The 17,500-nt window shown below is 70.9% G+C and overlaps 5 non-coding genes and 3 pseudogenes across 5 annotated transcripts; all 8 read right to left on the minus strand.

Annotated features, from left to right (window-relative positions):
- Positions 1 to 1,087: 1,087 nt before the first annotated feature.
- LOC138987100 (5S ribosomal RNA) lies at positions 1,088 to 1,204 on the minus strand. The gene has a single exon (XR_011463539.1). It is a non-coding gene; the product is annotated as a 5S ribosomal RNA (ribosomal RNA).
- A 1,972-nt stretch (positions 1,205 to 3,176) lies between these two features.
- Positions 3,177 to 3,292, minus strand: LOC138987106 (5S ribosomal RNA; annotated as a pseudogene).
- Positions 3,293 to 5,275: 1,983 nt separating this feature from the next.
- Positions 5,276 to 5,394, minus strand: LOC138987105 (5S ribosomal RNA; annotated as a pseudogene).
- A 1,976-nt stretch (positions 5,395 to 7,370) lies between these two features.
- Positions 7,371 to 7,490, minus strand: LOC138987102 (5S ribosomal RNA). Its single transcript, XR_011463541.1, has one exon. It is a non-coding gene; the product is annotated as a 5S ribosomal RNA (ribosomal RNA).
- A 1,966-nt stretch (positions 7,491 to 9,456) lies between these two features.
- LOC138987101 (5S ribosomal RNA) lies at positions 9,457 to 9,574 on the minus strand. The gene has a single exon (XR_011463540.1). It is a non-coding gene; the product is annotated as a 5S ribosomal RNA (ribosomal RNA).
- Positions 9,575 to 11,534: 1,960 nt separating this feature from the next.
- Positions 11,535 to 11,655, minus strand: LOC138987099 (5S ribosomal RNA). The gene has a single exon (XR_011463538.1). It is a non-coding gene; the product is annotated as a 5S ribosomal RNA (ribosomal RNA).
- A 2,005-nt stretch (positions 11,656 to 13,660) lies between these two features.
- LOC138987104 (5S ribosomal RNA) lies at positions 13,661 to 13,780 on the minus strand (annotated as a pseudogene).
- A 2,023-nt stretch (positions 13,781 to 15,803) lies between these two features.
- On the minus strand, positions 15,804 to 15,922 carry LOC138987096 (5S ribosomal RNA). Its single transcript, XR_011463535.1, has one exon. It is a non-coding gene; the product is annotated as a 5S ribosomal RNA (ribosomal RNA).
- Between the last annotated feature and the right edge of the window lie 1,578 nt (positions 15,923 to 17,500).

Here is a 17,500-nt window from a genome sequence, read left to right on the forward strand (position 1 = left end):
AGATGAAGGTTCAGAGACACACTCCCAAGACGGCGCGAGGCAGATGCAGACAGACAGACAGACAGACAGACAGACACGAGCGCGCAGGCACACACGGGGAGGGAGAGACAGAGAGAGGGAGACACCGAGCGACTGACAGAGAGACGGAGAACGGGAGACGGACAGGGGACAGGGGATGGCATCCGCTCCGAGATAGACACACTGGCACAGACCGTGACACACCTCAGAGAGAGGCCGCGCGGCAGAAGCAGCTTCCCTAAGGGAGGGGCGCCAGCTTGGGCCGGGCGGGCTCGGCTGGACGCAGCGCCTGGGGCTGGCAATCACCCGTGGGGACCCCGGACTTCCTCGCATCCGAGGTCTCAAAGGTCCCTTCGCTTGGCCACCACGGCGAGACTCCAGCCCCGCCCCAGGCCAGAGGGTGAGTGCGTGAGAGTGTGTGTGTGAGTGTGTCGGTGGGCGACGGTGGGGTCTGGTCGACTGGGGGCCGGGGGGAACCCAGAATGGAGGGGACAGGGTGTGGCGGCCGGGGGTTTGGAAGTCTGTGTGGTCCTCTTGCTGTCTGTCTCTCTCTCTCCCTCTTTCTCCGCCTCCCTTACCTGTGGTCTCCGGCTCTTGACCTTCTCGGCGGCGGGGGCGGGTGTGTGTGTGCGTGACTGTTTTTGTGTGTGTGTGTGTGAGTAGCGCGCGCGCCCGCGGGAGACCCAGCGTTGCCTGCGCAGGATGCGCCGAGGGGTGGGGCTGGGGACGGGCCGGGGCTGCGGCTGCGGCGGGGCTGGGGCCGGGCCCCGCCCAGAAGTGCCTGAGGCCTGCCAAGGGAGCCCAGAGAGAGAGCACCCTCCACCCCGCCTCGCCGGTCCTCTGGTTTCCTGGAAGCCGAACGCGGAGGGGCTCGCGGGCCGCCCGGAGGCAACCCAGGTCTGCAGCGGGAGTCGGGCCCCGCCACCCACCCCGGGAGGGGCTGGAAGGCAGGCGACCGCCTGAGCGCGCTTGGGGTGCGAGGGGCCAGCGGCAGGTGGGGCTTTGGGGGTGGGGGCGGGCGCCAAAGGAGAGGGGAGGCAAAAAAAAAAAAAAAAAAGAAAGAAAGAAAAGCCTACAGCACCCGGTATTCCCAGGCGGTCTCCCATCCAAGTACTAACCAGGCCCGACCCTGCTTAGCTTCCGAGATCAGACGAGATCGGGCGCGTTCAGGGTGGTATGGCCAGACGGGGGTGCCGCCGGGCGCCCTAAGAGCCCTGCGCTGCGCCTGCTTTCGCCCGACCTGCCGCCGGGCCAGCCGCCGCAGTTTCCACGGAGCGCGCGCTGCACTTGAGCTGCACGACCGCGATCGAGTCCCGGGCGCCGCGGGTGGCCGCCGACGCCGCCCGCCGCTCTCGCGACACCGCCACCCCGCCAGCACCCGCCTGGCCCGCCCGGGGACCACGGGCTTCCGGGACCCGGGACCCTGACCCGGAGCAGCCGGGCCCGCATGCCTGGGCGGCGGATCGGGCGTGGGGGGGGGGGGGGGGTGGGGTGGGGTGAGGGGCGCGAGGGGTGAGGCGGGCGGAGGTCTTGGCGCCTCCCACCCTGGGACCCTCCAGGCCCGCCCCGCCGGAGGCCGCCCCTCAGCCACCCCCCCCCCCCGCCCGCCCCGCCCCCTGCCCCCCCCCCCCCCCCCGCCACCCCACCAAGGCCTTCGCTGCTCAGGGCCACGTGGCCCCGGAGCTTCTGGCTTGGGCCCGCTGGGGCCCCGGGTCCTCTGAGCCTCCTGCGGGCCTGTGCGCAGCCCAGCCGTGGGCCCTGAGCGCCCATCCTGCCCGGCACCTGCCCGGTGCCCAAAGCCACCTGGAGCCACCAGCTGGGTGAACCAAGAGAGTCCGCCCGCCCCGCCCCTTCGCCTCCCGAGGCCCCCTTGCCCCCACGCCGCCTCCAAGCACAGGACCTTCCGGAGGGAGCAGACGAACGACATGCAGGCACACGGACAGACACACAGACACTGCAGGCACCCACGCCACGTGAGAGACAGCCGGGCCGGCGCCAGCGCTGCAGCCAGGGCTACAGCCATAGCACCCGTGGGAGGCCGGGGGTCAGGAGAGACAGAGACAGAAAGAGATGAAGGTTCAGAGACACACTCCCAAGACGGCGCGAGGCAGATGCAGACAGACAGACAGACAGACAGACAGACACGAGCGCGCAGGCACACACGGGGAGGGAGAGACAGAGAGAGGGAGACACCGAGCGACTGACAGAGAGACGGAGAACGGGAGACGGACAGGGGACAGGGATGGCATCCGCCCGAGATAGACACACTGGCACAGACCGTGACACACCTCAGAGAGAGGGCCAGGCGGCAGAAGCAGCTTCCCTAAGGGAGGGGCGCCAGCCTTGGGCCGGGGGCCCGGCTGGACGCAGCGCCTGGGGCTGGCAATCACCCGTGGGGACCCCGGACTTCCTCGCATCCGAGGTCTCAAAGGTCCCTTCGCTTGGCCACCCACGGCGAGACTCCAGCCCCCCGCCCCAGGCCAGAGGGTGAGTGCGTGAGAGTGTGTGTGTGAGTGTGTCGGTGGGCGACGGTGGGGTCTGGTCGACTGGGGGGCGGGGGGGAACCCAGAATGGAGGGGACAGGGTGTGGCGGCCGGGGTTTGGAAGTCTGTGTGGTCCTCTTGCTGTCTGTCTCTCTCTCCCTCTTTCTCCGCCTCCCTTACCTGTGGTCTCCGGCTCTTGACCTTCTCTCGCGGCGGGGGGGGGTGTGTGTGCGTGACTGTTTTTGTGTGTGTGTGTGTGAGTGCAGCGCGCGCGCCGCGGGAGACCCAGCGTTGCCTGCGAGGATGCGCCGAGGGGTGGGGCTGGGGACGGGCCGGGGCTGCGGGCGCGGCGGGGGCTGGGGCCGGGCCCCGCCCAGAAGTGCCTGAGGCCTGCCAAGGGAGCCCCAGAGAGAGAGCACCCTCCACCCCGCCCGCCGGTCCTCTGGTTTCCTGGAAGCCGAACGCGGAGGGGGCTCGCGGGGCCGCCCGGAGGCAACCCAGGTCTGCAGCGGGAGTCGGGCCCCGCCACCCACCCCGGGAGGGGCTGGAAGGCAGGCGACCGCCTGAGAGCGCTTGGGGTGCGAGGGGCCAGCGGCAGGTGGGGCTTATGGGGGTGGGGGCGGGCGCCAAAGGAGAGGGGAGGCAAAAAAAAAAAAAAAGAAAGAAAGAAAGAAAAGCCTACAGCACCGGTATTCCCAGGCGGTCTCCCATCCAAGTACTAACCAGGCCCGACCCTGCTTAGCTTCCGAGATCAGACGAGATCGGGCGCGCTCAGGGTGGTATGGTCAGACGGGGGCTGCCGCCGGGCGCCCTAAGAGCCCTGCGCTGCGCCTGCCTTTCGCTCCGACCTGCCGCCGCCGGGCCAGCCGCCGCAGTTTCCACGGAGCGCGCGCTGCACTTGAGCTGCACGACCCGCGACCGAGGAGTCCCGCGCCGTGGTGGCCGCCGACGCCGCCCGCCCAAGACACCGCCACCCCGCCAGCACCCGCCTGGCCCGCCCGGGGACCACGGGCTTCCGGGACCCGGGACCCTGACCCGGAGCAGCCGGGCCCGCATGCCCGCGGCGGATCGGGCGGATCGGGGGGGGTGGGGGGGGGGGGTGGGGGGCGCGAGGGGTGAGGCGGGCGGAGGTCTTGGCGCCTCCCACCCTGGGACCCTCCAGGCCCGCCCCGCCGGAGGCCGCCGCCCCTCAGCCACCCCTCCCCCCCCCCCCCCCCCCCCCCCCCCCCCCCCCCCCCCCCCCGCCACCCCACCAAGGCCTTCGCTGCTCAGGGCCACGTGGCCCCGGAGTTTCTGGCTCGGGGGCCCGCTGGGGCCCGGGTCCTCTGAGCCTCCTGCGGGCCTGTGCGCAGCCCAGCCGTGGGCCCTGAGCGCCCATCCTGCCCGGCACCTGCCCGGTGCCCAAAGCCACCTGGAGCCACCAGCGCGGGTGAACCAAGAGCTCGCCCGCCCCGCCCCTTCGCCTCCCGAGGCCCCCCTTGCCCCCACGCCGCCCTCCAAGCACAGGACCTTCCGGAGGGAGCAGACGAACGACATGCAGGCACACGGACAGACACACAGACACTCGCAGGCACCCACGCCACGTGAGACAGCCGGCCGGCGCCAGCGCGGCAGCCAGGGCCACAGCCATAGCACCCGTGGGAGGCCGGGGGTCAGGAGAGACAGAGACAGAAAGAGATGAAGGTTCAGAGACACACTCCCAAGACGGCGCGAGGCAGATGCAGACAGACAGACAGACAGACAGACAGACAGACAGACACGAGCGCAGGCACACGCGGGAGGGAGAGACAGAGAGAGGGAGACACCGAGCGACTGACAGAGAGACGGAGAACGGGAGACGGACAGGGGACAGGGGATGGCATCCGCCCGAGATAGACACACTGGCACAGACCGTGACACACCTCAGAGAGAGGGCCGGCGGCAGAAGCAGCTTCCTAAGGGGGGGGGCCAGCCTTGGGCCGGCGGGCCCCGGCTGGACGCAGCGCCTGGGGCTGGCAATCACCCGTGGGGACCCCGGACTTCCTCGCATCCGAGGTCTCAAAGGTCCCTTCGCTTGGCCACCCACGGCGAGACTCCAGCCCCCCGCCCCAGGCCAGAGGGTGAGGTGTGAGTGAGAGTGTGTGTGTGTGAGTGTGTCGGGGGGACGGTGGGGTCTGGTCGACTGGGGGCCGGGGGAACCCAGAATGGAGGGGACAGGGTGTGGCGGCCGGGGGTTTGGAAGTCTGTGTGGTCCCTTGCTGTCTGTCTCTCTCTCCCTCTTTCTCCGCCTCCCTTACCTGTGGTCTCCGCTCTTGACCTTTCTCGGCGGGGGGGGGGGGTGTGTGTGCGTGACTGTTTTTGTGTGTGTGTGTGTGTGAGTGTTAGCGCGCGCGCGCGCGGGAGACCCAGCGTTGCCTGCGCAGGATGCGCCGAGGGGTGGGGCTGGGGACGGGCGGGGCTGCGGTTGCGGGGGGGGCTGGGGCCGGGCCCCGCCCAGAAGTGCCTGAGGCCTGCCAAGGGAGCCCCAGAGAGAGCACCCCCTCCACCCCGCGCCGCCGGTCCTCTGGTTTCCTGGAAGCCGAACGCGGAGGGGCTCGCGGGCCGCCCGGAGGCAACCCAGGTCTGCAGCGGGAGTCGGGGCCCGCCACCCACCCCGGGAGGGGCTGGAAGGCAGGCGACCGCCTGAGCGCGCTGGGGTGCGAGGGGCCAGCGGCAGGTGGGGCTTATGGGGGGGGGGGCGGGCGCCAAAGGAGAGGGGCAAAAAAAAAAAAAAAAAAAAAAGAAAGAAAGAAAAAAGCCTACAGCACCCGGTATTCCCAGGCGGTCTCCCATCCAAGTACTAACCAGGCCCGACCCTGCTTAGCTTCCGAGATCAGACGAGATCGGGCGCGTTTCAGGGTGGTATGGTCGAGACGGGGGGCGGCGCCGCCGGCGCCCTAAGAGCCCTGCGCTGCGCGCGCCTGCTTTCGCTCCGACCTGCCGCCGCGGGCCAGCCGCCGCAGTTTCCACGGAGCGCGCGCTGCACTTGAGCTGCACGACCCGCGATCGAGTCCCGGCGCCGTGGCCGCCGACGCCGCCCGCCCAAGACACCGCCACCCCGCCAGCACCCGCCTGGCCCGCCCGGGGACCACGGGCTTCCGGGACCCGGGACCCTGACCCGGAGCAGCCGGGCCCGCATGCCTGGGCGGCGGATCGGGGGGGGTGGGGGGGGGGGGTGGGGGGGGGAGGGGCGCGGAGGGGTGAGGCGGGCGGAGGTCTTGGCGCTCCCACCCTGGGACCTCCAGGCCCGCCCCGCCGGAGGCCGCCGCCTCTCAGCCACCCCCCCCCCCCCCCCCCCCCCCCCCCCCCCCCCCCCCCCCCGCCACCCCACCAAGGCAAGGCCTTCGCTGCTCAGGGCCACGTGGCCCCGGAGCTTCTGGCTTCGGGGCCCGCTGGGGCCCGCGGGTCCTCTGAGCCTCCCTGCGGGCCTGTGCGCAGCCCAGCCGTGGCCCTGAGCGCCCATCCTGCCCGGCACCTGCCCGGTGCCCAAAGCCACCTGGAGCCACCAGCTGGGTGAACCAAGAGCTCGCCCGCCCCGCCCCTTCGCCTCCCGAGGCCCCCTTGCCCCCACGCCGCCTCCAAGCACAGGACCTTCCGGAGGGAGCAGACGAACGACATGCAGGCACACGGACAGACACACAGACACTGCAGGCACCCACGCCACGTGAGACAGCCGGCCGGCGCCAGCGCTGCAGCCAGGGCCACAGCCATAGCACCCGTGGGAGGCCGGGGGTCAGGAGAGACAGAGACAGAAAGAGATGAAGGTTCAGAGACACACTCCCAAGACGGGCGAGGCAGGCAGATGACAGACAGACAGACAGACAGACAGACAGACACGAGCGCGCAGGGCACACGGGAGGGAGAGACAGAGAGAGGGAGACACCGAGCGACTGACAGAGAGACGGAGAACGGGAGACGGACAGGGGACAGGGATGGCATCCGCCCGAGATAGGACACACTGGCACAGACCGTGACACACCTCAGAGAGAGGCCCGGCGGCAGAAGCAGCTTCCCTAAGGGAGGGGGGCGCCAGCCTTGGGCCGGGCGGGCCCCGGCTGGACGCAGCGCCTGGGGCTGGCAATCACCCGTGGGGACCCCGGACTTCCTCGCATCCGAGGTCTCAAAGGTCCCTTCGCTTGGCCACCCACGGCGAGACTCCAGCCCCCGCCCCAGGCCAGAGGGTGAGTGCGTGAGAGTGTGTGTGTGAGTGTGTCGGTGGGCGACGGTGGGGGTCTGGTCGACTGGGGGGCGGGGGAACCCAGAATGGAGGGGACAGGGTGTGGCGGCCGGGGTTTGGAAGTCTGTGTGGTCCCTTGCTGTCTGTCTCTCTCTCTCCTCTTTCTCCGCCTCCCTTACCTGTGGTCTCCGGCTCTTGACCTTCTCGGCGGGGGGGGGGGGTGTGTGTGCGTGACTTTTTGTGTGTGTGTGTGTGAGTGTTGCGCGCGCGCCATGGGAGACCCAGCGTTGTTGCCTGCGCAGGATGCGCCGAGGGGTGGGGCTGGGGACGGGGCGGGGGCTGCGGCTGCGGGGGGGGCTGGGGCCGGGCCCCGCCCAGAAGTGCCTGAGGCCTGCCAAGGGAGCCCAGAGAGAGCACACCCTCCACCCCGCCGCCGCCGGTCCTCTGGTTTCCTGGAAGCCGAACGCGAGGGGCTCGCGGGCCGCCCGGAGGCAACCCAGGTCTGCAGCGGGAGTCGGGCCCCGCCACCCACCCCGGGAGGGGCTGGAAGGCAGGCGACCGCCTGAGCGCCGCTTGGGGTGCGAGGGGCCAGCGGCAGGTGGGGGCTTGGGGGGGGGGGCGGGCGCCAAAGGAGAGGGAGCAAAAAAAAAAAAAAAAAAAAAGAAAGAAAGAAAAGCCTACAGCACCCGGTATTCCCAGGCGGTCTCCCATCCAAGTACTAACCAGGCCCGACCCTGCTTAGCTTCCGAGATCAGACGAGATCGGGCGCGTTCAGGGTGGTATGGGTCAGAGACGGGCGGCTGCCGCCGGGCGCCCTAAGAGCCCTGCGCTGCGCCTGCCTTTTCGCTCCGACCTGCCGCCGGGCCAGCCGCCGCAGTTTCCACGGAGCGCGCGCTGCACTTGAGCTGCACGACCCGCGATCGAGTCCCGGCGCCGTGTGGCCGCCGACGCCGCCCGCCAAGACACACCGCCACCCCGCCAGCACCCGCCTGGCCCGCCCGGGGACCACGGGCTTCCGGGACCCGGGACCCTGACCCGGAGCAGCCGGGCCCGCATGCCTGGGCGGATCGGATCGGGGGGGGGGGTGGGGGGGGGGTGGGGGGCGCGGAGGGGTGAGGCGGGCGGAGGTCTTGGCGCCTCCCACCCTGGGACCCTCCAGGCCCGCCCCGCCGGAGGGCCGCCGCCTCAGCCACCCCCCCTCCCGCCCCGCCCCCCCCCCCCCCCCCCCCCCCCCCGCCACCCCACCAAGGCCTTCGCTGCTCAGGGCCACGTGGCCCCGGAGCTTTCTGGCTTCGGGCCCGCTGGGGCCCGCGGTCCTCTGAGCCTCCTGCGGGCCTGTGCGCAGCCCAGCCGCGGGCCCTGAGCGCCCATCCTGCCCGGCACCTGCCCGGTGCCCAAAGCCACCTGGAGCCACCAGCGGGTGAACCAAGAGCTCGGCCCGCCCCGCCTTCGCCTCCCGAGGCCCCCTTGCCCCCACGCCGCCTCCAAGCACAGGACCTTCCGGAGGGAGCAGACGAACGACATGCAGGCACACGGACAGACACACAGACACTGCAGGCACCCACGCCACGTGAGTGAGACAGCCGGCCGGCGCCAGCGGGCAGCCAGGGCTACAGCCATAGCACCCGTGGGAGGCGGGGGTCAGGAGAGACAGAGACAGAAAGAGATGAAGGTTCAGAGACACACTCCCAAGACGGCGCGAGGCAGATGCAGACAGACAGACAGACAGACAGACAGACAGACACGAGCGCAGGCACACACGGGGGAGGGAGAGACAGAGAGAGGGAGACACCGAGCGACTGACAGAGAGACGGAGAACGGGAGACGGACAGGGGACAGGGATGGCATCCGCCCGAGATAGACACACTGGCACAGACCGTGACACACCTCAGAGAGAGGCCAGGCGGCAGAAGCAGCTTCCCTAAGGGAGGGGGCGCCAGCCTTGGGCCGGGCGGGCCCGGCTGGACGCAGCGCCTGGGGCTGGCAATCACCCGTGGGGACCCCGGACTTCCTCGCATCCGAGGTCTCAAAGGTCCCCTTCGCTTGGCCACCCACGGCGAGACTCCAGCCCCGCCCCAGGCCAGAGGGTGAGTGCGTGAGAGTGTGTGTGTGTGAGTGTGTCGGTGGGCGACGGTGGGGTCTGGTCGACTGGGGGCCGGGGGAACCCAGAATGGAGGGGACAGGGTGTGGCGGCCGGGGGTTTGGAAGTCTGTGTGGTCCTCTTGCTGTCTGTCTCTCTCTCCTCTTTCTCCGCCTCCCTTACCTGTGGTCTCCGGCTCTTGACCTTTCTCGGCGGGGGGGGGTGTGTGTGTGCGTGACTGTTTTGTGTGTGTGTGTGTGTGAGTGTTGCGCGCGCGCCATCGCGGGAGACCCAGCGGTTGCCTGCGCAGGATGCGCCGAGGGGTGGGGCTGGGGACGGGCCGGGGCTGCGGTTGCGGGGGGCTGGGGCCGGGCCCCGCCCAGAAGTGCCTGAGGCCTGCCAAGGGAGCCCAGAGAGAGAGAGCACCCTCCTCCACCCCGCCCCGCCGGTCCTCTGGTTTCCTGGAAGCCGACGCGCGAGGGGCTCGCGGGCCGCCCGGAGGCAACCCAGGTCTGCAGCGGGAGTCGGGCCCCGCCACCCACCCCGGGAGGGGCTGGAAGGCAGGCGACCGCCTGAGCGCGCTTGGGGTGCGAGGGGCCAGCGGCAGGTGGGGCTTTGGGGGGGGGGGCGGGCGCAAAAGAGAGGGGGGAAAAAAAAAAAAAAAGAAAGAAAGAAAGAAAAGCCTACAGCACCCGGTATTCCCAGGCGGTCTCCCATCCAAGTACTAACCAGGCCCGACCCTGCTTAGCTTCCGAGATCAGACGAGATCGGGCGCGTTCAGGGTGGTATGGCAGAGACGGGGGCGGCGCCGGGCGCCCTAAGAGCCCTGCGCTGCGCGCTGCTTTCGCTCCGACCTGCCGCCGGGCCAGCCGCCGCAGTTTCCACGGAGCGCGCGCTGCACTTGAGCTGCACGACCCGCGATCGAGTCCCGGCGGCCGTGGTGGCCGCCGACGCCGCTCCGCCCAAGACACCGCCACCCCGCCAGCACCCGCCTGGCCCGCCCGGGGACCACGGGCTTCCGGGACCCGGGACCCTGACCCGGAGCAGCCGGGCCCGCATGCCTGGGCGGCGGATCGGGCGGGGTGGGGTGGGGGGGGGGGGGGGGGGGTGAGGGGCGCGGAGGGGTGAGGCGGGCGGAGGTCTTGGCGCTCCCACCCTGGGACCTCCAGGCCCGCCCCGCCGGAGGCCGCCCCTCAGCCCCCCCCCCCCCCCGCCCCCCCCCCCCCCCCCCCCCCCCCCCCGCCACCCCACCAAGGCTCGCTGCTCAGGGCCACGTGGCCCCGGAGCTCTGGCTTCGGGGCCCGCTGGGGCCCGCGGTCCTCTGAGCCTCCTGCGGGCCTGTGCGCAGCCCAGCCGGGCCCTGAGCGCCCATCCTGCCCGGCACCTGCCCGGTGCCCAAAGCCACCTGGAGCCACCAGCGCGGGTGAACCAAGAGCTCGTCCGCCCCCCCCTTCGCCTCCCGAGGCCCCCCTTGCCCCCACGCCGCCCTCCAAGCACAGGACCTTCCGGAGGGAGCAGACGAACGACATGCAGGCACACGGACAGACACACAGACACTCGCAGGCACCCACGCCACGTGAGACAGCCGGCCGGCGCCAGCGCGGCAGCCAGGGCCACAGCCATAGCACCCGTGGGAGGCCGGGGGTCAGGAGAGACAGAGACAGAAAGAGATGAAGGTTCAGAGACACACTCCCAAGACGGCGCGAGGCAGATGCAGACAGACAGACAGACAGACAGACAGACACGAGCGCGCAGGCACACACGGGGAGGGAGAGACAGAGAGAGGGAGACACCGAGCGACTGACAGAGAGACGGAGAACGGGAGACGGACAGGGGACAGGGGATGGCATCCGCCCGAGATAGACACACTGGCACAGACCGTGACACACCTCAGAGAGAGGCCAGGCGGCAGAAGCAGCTTCCCTAAGGGAGGGGCGCCAGCCTTGGGCGGCGGGGCCCGGCTGGACGCAGCGCCCTGGGGCTGGCAATCACCCGTGGGGACCCCGGACTTCCTCGCATCCGAGGTCTCAAAGGTCCCTTCGCTTGGCCACCCACGGCGAGACCCAGCCCCGCCCCAGGCCAGAGGGTGAGTGCGTGAGAGTGTGTGTGTGAGTGTGTCGGTGGGCGACGGTGGGGTCTGGTCGATCAAATGGGGGGGAACCCAGAATGGAGGGGACAGGGTGTGCGGCCGGGGTTTGGAAGTCTGTGTGGTCCTCTTGCTGTCTGTCTCTCTCTCTCCCTCTTTCTCCGTCTCCCTTACCTGTGGTCTCCGGCTCTTGACCTTTCTCGGCGGGGGGGGGGGTGTGTGTGCGTGACTGTTTTTTGTGTGTGTGTGTGTGAGTGTTAGCGCGCGCGCCTGCGGGAGACCCAGCGGTTGCCTGCGAGGATGCGCCGAGGGGTGGGGCTGGGGACGGGCTGGGGGGCTGCGGCTGCGGCGGGGCTGGGGCCGGGCCCCGCCCAGAAGTGCCTGAGGCCTGCCAAGGGAGCCCCAGAGAGAGCACCCCTCCACCCGCGCCTCGCCGGTCCTCTGGTTTCCTGGAAGCCGAATGCGGAGGGGGCTCGCGGGCCGCCCGGAGGCAACCCAGGTCTGCAGGGAGTCGGGCCCCGCCACCCACCCCGGGAGGGGCTGGAAGGCAGGCGACCGCTCTGAGCGCGCGCTGGGGTGCGAGGGGCCAGCGGCAGGTGGGGCTTTGGGGGGGTGGGGGCGGGCGCTAAAGGAGAGGGGAGAAAAAAAAAAAAAAAAAAAGAAAGAAAGAAAAGCCTACAGCACCCGGTATTCCCAGGCGGTCTCCCATCCAAGTACTAACCAGGCCCGACCCTGCTTAGCTTCCGAGATCAGACGAGATCGGGCGCGCGTTCAGGGTGGTATGGCCAGAGACGGGCGGCTGCCGCTGGCGCCCTAAGAGCCCTGCGCTGCGCCTGCCTTTTCGCTCCGACCTGCCGCCGCCGGGCCAGCCGGCCGCAGTTTCCACGGAGCGCGCTGCACTTGAGCTGCACGACCCGCGACCGAGTCCCGGCGGCCGTGGCCGCCGACGCCGCGCCGCGCCCCCGACACCGCCACCCCGCCAGCACCCGCCTGGCCCGCCCGGGGACCACGGGCTTCCGGGACCCGGGACCCTGGACCCGGAGCAGCCGGCCCGCATGCCTGCGGCGGATCGGATCGGGGGGGGGGGGTGGGGTGGGGTGGGGTGGGGTGAGGGGCGCGGAGGGGTGAGGCGGGGCGGAGGTCTTGGCGCTCTCCCACCCTGGGACCCTCCAGGCCCGCCCCGCCGAGGGCCGCCCCCTCAGCCACCTCCCCCCCCCCCGCCCCCCCCCTCCCCCCCCCCCCCCCCCGCCCCCCCCGCCACCCCACCAAGGCCTTCGCTGCTCAGGGCCACGTGGCCCCGGAGCTCTCTGGCTTCGGGGCCCGCTGGGGCCCGCGGTCCTCTGAGCCTCCTGCGGGCCTGTGCGCAGCCCAGCCGTGGCCCTGAGCGCCCATCCTGCCCGGCACCTGCCCGGTGCCCAAAGCCACCTGGAGCCACCAGCGCGGTGAACCAAGAGCTCGTCCGCCCCGCCCCTTCGCCCTCCCGAGGCCCCCCTTGCCCCCACGCCGCCCTCCAAGCACAGGACCTTCCGGAGGGAGCAGACGAGCGACATGCAGGCACACGGACAGACACACAGACACTCGCAGGCACCCACGCCACGTGAGACAGCCGGCCGGCGCCAGCGCGGCAGCCAGGGCCACAGCCATAGCACCCGTGGGAGGCCGGGGGTCAGGAGAGACAGAGACAGAAAGAGATGAAGGTTCAGAGACACACTCCCAAGACGGCGCGAGGCAGATGCAGACAGACAGACAGACAGACAGACAGACACGAGCGCGCAGGCACACACGGGGAGGGAGAGACAGAGAGAGGGAGACACCGAGCGACTGACAGAGAGACGGAGAACGGGAGACGGACAGGGGACAGGGGATGGCATCCGCTCCGAGATAGACACACTGGCACAGACCGTGACACACCTCAGAGAGAGGCCGTGCGGCAGAAGCAGCTTCCCTAAGGGAGGGGGCGTCAGCCTTGGGCCGGCGGGCCCCGGCTGGACGCAGCGCCCTGGGGCTGGCAATCACCCGTGGGGACCCCCGGACTTCCTCGCATCCGAGGTCTCAAAGGTCCCCTTCGGCTTGGCCACCTACGGCGAGACCCAGCCCCCGCCCCCAGGCCAGAGGGTGAGTGCGTGAGAGTGTGTGTGTGAGTGTGTCGGTGGGCGACGGTGGGGTCTGGTCGACTGGGGGCCGGGGGGAACCCAGAATGGAGGGGACAGGGTGTGGCGGCCGGGGGTTTGGAAGTCTGTGTGGTCCTCTTGCTGTCTGTCTCTCTCTCTCCCTCTTTCTCCGTCTCCCTTACCTGTGGTCTCCGGCTCTTGACCTTTCTCGGCGGCGGTGGGGCGGGGTGTGTGTGTGCGTGACTGTTTTGTGTGTGTGTGTGTGAGTGTTGTGCGCGCGCGCCTGCGGGAGACCCAGCGGTTGCCTGCGAGGATGCGTCGAGGGGGGGGGCTGGGGACGGGCCGGGGGGGCGCGGCTGCGGGGGGGCTGGGGCCGGGGCCCCGCCCAGAAGTGCCTGAGGCCTGCCAAGGGAGCCCCAGAGAGAGCACCCCTCCACCCCGCCTCGCCGGTCCTCTGGTTTCCTGGAAGCCGAATGCGGAGGGGCTCGCGGGCCGCCCGGAGGCAACCCAGGTCTGCAGCGGGAGTCGGGGCCCCGGCCACCCACCCCGGGAGGGGCTGGAAGGCAGGCGACCGCTCTGAGCGCGCTGGGGTGCGAGGGGCCAGCGGCAGGTGGGGCTTGGGGGGGGGGGGGGCGCTAAAGGAGAGGGGAGGCAAAAAAAAAAAAAAAAAAAAAAGAAAGAAAGAAAAGCCTACAGCACCCGGTATTCCCAGGCGGTCTCCCATCCAAGTACTAACCAGGCCCGACCCTGCTTAGCTTCCGAGATCAGACGAGATCGGGCGCGTTCAGGGGGTGGTATGGCCGAGACGGGCGGCTGCCGCCGGGCGCCCTAAGAGCCCTGCGCTGCGCCTGCCTTTCGCTCCGACCTGCCGCTCGGGCCAGCCGGCCGCAGCTCTCCACGGAGCGCGCGCTGCACTTGAGCTGCACGACCCGCGACCGGAGTCCCGGCGGCCGTGGCGGCCGACGCCGCCGCTCCGCCCCCCGCACACCGCCACCCCCGGCCAGCACCCGCCTGGCCCGGCCCGGGGGACCACGGGGCTTCCGGGACCCGGGACCCTGGACCCGGAGCAGCCGGCCCGGCATGCCTGCGGCGGATCGGGCGTGGGGTGGGGTGGGGTGGGGTGGGGTGGGGTGAGGGGCGCGGAGGGGTGAGGCGGGGCGGAGGTCTTGGCGCTCTCCCACCCTGGGACCCTCCAGGCCCGGCCCCGCTCGGAGGCCGCCCCCCTCAGCCACCCCCCCCCCCCCCCCCCCCGCCCCCCCCCCCCCCCCCCCCCCCCCCCCCCGCCACCCCACCAAGGCCTTCGCTGCTCAGGGCCACGTGGCCCCGGAGCTCTCTGGCTTCGGGGCCCGCTGGGGCCCGCGGTCCTCTGAGCCTCCTGCGGGCCTGTGCGCAGCCCAGCCGTGGCCCTGAGCGCCCATCCTGCCCGGCACCTGCCCGGTGCCCAAAGCCACCTGGAGCCACCAGCGCGGTGAACCAAGAGCTCGTCCGCCCCGCCCCTTCGCCCTCCCGAGGCCCCCCTTGCCCCCACGCCGCCCTCCAAGCACAGGACCTTCCGGAGGGAGCAGACGAGCGACATGCAGGCACACGGACAGACACACAGACACTCGCAGGCACCCACGCCACGTGAGACAGCCGGCCGGCGCCAGCGCGGCAGCCAGGGCCACAGCCATAGCACCGTGGGAGGCCGGGGTCAGGAGAGACAGAGACAGAAAGAGATGAAGGTTCAGAGACACACTCCCAAGACGGCGCGAGGCAGATGCAGACAGACAGACAGACAGACAGACAGACACGAGCGCGCAGGCACACACGGGGAGGGAGAGACAGAGAGAGGGAGACACCGAGCGACTGACAGAGAGACGGAGAACGGGAGACGGACAGGGGACAGGGGATGGCATCCGCTCCGAGATAGACACACTGGCACAGACCGTGACACACCTCAGAGAGAGGCCGTGCGGCAGAAGCAGCTTCCCTAAGGGAGGGGGCGTCAGCCTTGGGCCGGCGGGCCCCGGCTGGACGCAGCGCCCTGGGGCTGGCAATCACCCGTGGGGACCCCCGGACTTCCTCGCATCCGAGGTCTCAAAGGTCCCCTTCGGCTTGGCCACCTACGGCGAGACCCAGCCCCCGCCCCCAGGCCAGAGGGTGAGTGCGTGAGAGTGTGTGTGTGAGTGTGTCGGTGGGCGACGGTGGGGTCTGGTCGACTGGGGGCCGGGGGGAACCCAGAATGGAGGGGACAGGGTGTGGCGGCCGGGGGTTTGGAAGTCTGTGTGGTCCTCTTGCTGTCTGTCTCTCTCTCCCTCTTTCTCCGTCTCCCTTACCTGTGGTCTCCGGCTCTTGACCTTTCTCGGCGGCGGTGGGGCGGGGTGTGTGTGTGCGTGACTGTTTTGTGTGTGTGTGTGTGAGTGTTGTGCGCGCGCGCCTGCGGGAGACCCAGCGGTTGCCTGCGAGGATGCGTCGAGGGGTGGGGCTGGGGACGGGCCGGGGGCTGCGGCTGCGGCGGGGGCTGGGGCCGGGGCCCCGCCCAGAAGTGCCTGAGGCCTGCCAAGGGAGCCCCAGAGAGAGAGCACCCCCTCCACCCCCGCCCTCGCCGGTCCTCTGGTTTCCTGGAAGCCGAATGCGGAGGGGCTCGCGGGCCGCCCGGAGGCAACCCAGGTCTGCAGCGGGAGTCGGGGCCCCGGCCACCCACCCCGGGAGGGGCTGGAAGGCAGGCGACCGCTCTGAGCGCGCTGGGGTGCGAGGGGCCAGCGGCAGGTGGGGCTTGCGGGGGTGGGGGGCGGGCGCTAAAGGAGAGGGGAGGCAAAAAAAAAAAAAAAGAAAGAAAGAAAGAAAGAAAAGCCTACAGCACCCGGTATTCCCAGGCGGTCTCCCATCCAAGTACTAACCAGGCCCGACCCTGCTTAGCTTCCGAGATCAGACGAGATCGGGCGCGTTCAGGGTGGTATGGCCGTAGACGGGGGCGGCTGCCGCCGGGCGCCCTAAGAGCCCTGCGCTGCGCCTGCCTTTCGCTCCGACCTGCCGCTCGGGCCAGCCGGCCGCAGCTCTCCACGGAGCGCGCGCTGCACTTGAGCTGCACGACCCGCGACCGGAGTCCCGGCGGCCGTGTGGCCGGCCGACGCCGCTCCGCCCCCCGCACACCGCCACCCCCGGCCAGCACCCGCCTGGCCCGGCCCGGGGGACCACGGGGCTTCCGGGACCCGGGACCCTGGACCCGGAGCAGCCGGCCCGGCATGCCTGCGGCGGATCGGGCGTGGGGTGGGGTGGGGTGGGGTGGGGTGGGGTGGGGTGAGGGGCGCGGAGGGGTGAGGCGGGGCGGAGGTCTTGGCGCTCTCCCACCCTGGGACCCTCCAGGCCCGGCCCCGCTCGGAGGCCGCCGCCCCCCTCAGCCACCTCTCCCCCCCCCCCCCCCCCCCCCCCCCCCCCCCCCCCCCCCCCCCCCCACCCCACCAAGGCCTTCGCTGCTCGGGGCCACGTGGCCCCGGAGCTCTCTGGCTTCGGGGCCCGCTGGGGCCCGCGGTCCTCTGAGCCTCCTGCGGGCCTGTGCGCAGCCCAGCCGTGGCCCTGAGCGCCCATCCTGCCCGGCACCTGCCCGGTGCCCAAAGCCACCTGGAGCCACCAGCGCGGTGAACCAAGAGCTCGTCCGCCCCGCCCCTTCGCCCTCCCGAGGCCCCCCTTGCCCCCACGCCGCCCTCCAAGCACAGGACCTTCCGGAGGGAGCAGACGAGCGACATGCAGGCACACGGACAGACACACAGACACTCGCAGGCACCCACGCCACGTGAGACAGCCGGCCGGCGCCAGCGCGGCAGCCAGGGCCACAGCCATAGCACCCGTGGGAGGCCGGGGGTCAGGAGAGACAGAGACAGAAAGAGATGAAGGTTCAGAGACACACTCCCAAGACGGCGCGAGGCAGATGCAGACAGACAGACAGACAGACAGACAGACAGACACGAGCGCGCAGGCACACACGGGGAGGGAGAGACAGAGAGAGGGAGACACCGAGCGACTGACAGAGAGACGGAGAACGGGAGACGGACAGGGGACAGGGGATGGCATCCGCTCCGAGATAGACACACTGGCACAGACCGTGACACACCTCAGAGAGAGGCCGTGCGGCAGAAGCAGCTTCCCTAAGGGAGGGGGCGTCAGCCTTGGGCCGGCGGGCCCCGGCTGGACGCAGCGCCCTGGGGCTGGCAATCACCCGTGGGGACCCCCGGACTTCCTCGCATCCGAGGTCTCAAAGTCCCCCCTTCGGCTTGGCCACCTACGGCGAGACCCAGCCCCCCCCCAGGCCAGAGGGTGAGTGCGTGAGTGTGTGTGTGTGTGAGTGTGTCGGTGGGCGACGGTGGGGTCTGGTCGACTGGGGGCCGGGGGGAACCCAGAATGGAGGGGACAGGGTGTGGCGGCCGGGGGTTTGGAAGTCTGTGTGGTCCTCTTGCTGTCTGTCTCTCTCTCTCCCTCTTTCTCCGTCTCCCTTACCTGTGGTCTCCGGCTCTTGACCTTTCTCGGCGGTGGGGGGGGGGTGTGTGTGTG

The sequence above is a fragment of the Bos mutus genome, unplaced genomic scaffold, assembly GCF_027580195.1.
Source record: "Bos mutus isolate GX-2022 unplaced genomic scaffold, NWIPB_WYAK_1.1 CTG660, whole genome shotgun sequence".
NCBI lineage: Eukaryota > Metazoa > Chordata > Mammalia > Artiodactyla > Bovidae > Bos > Bos mutus.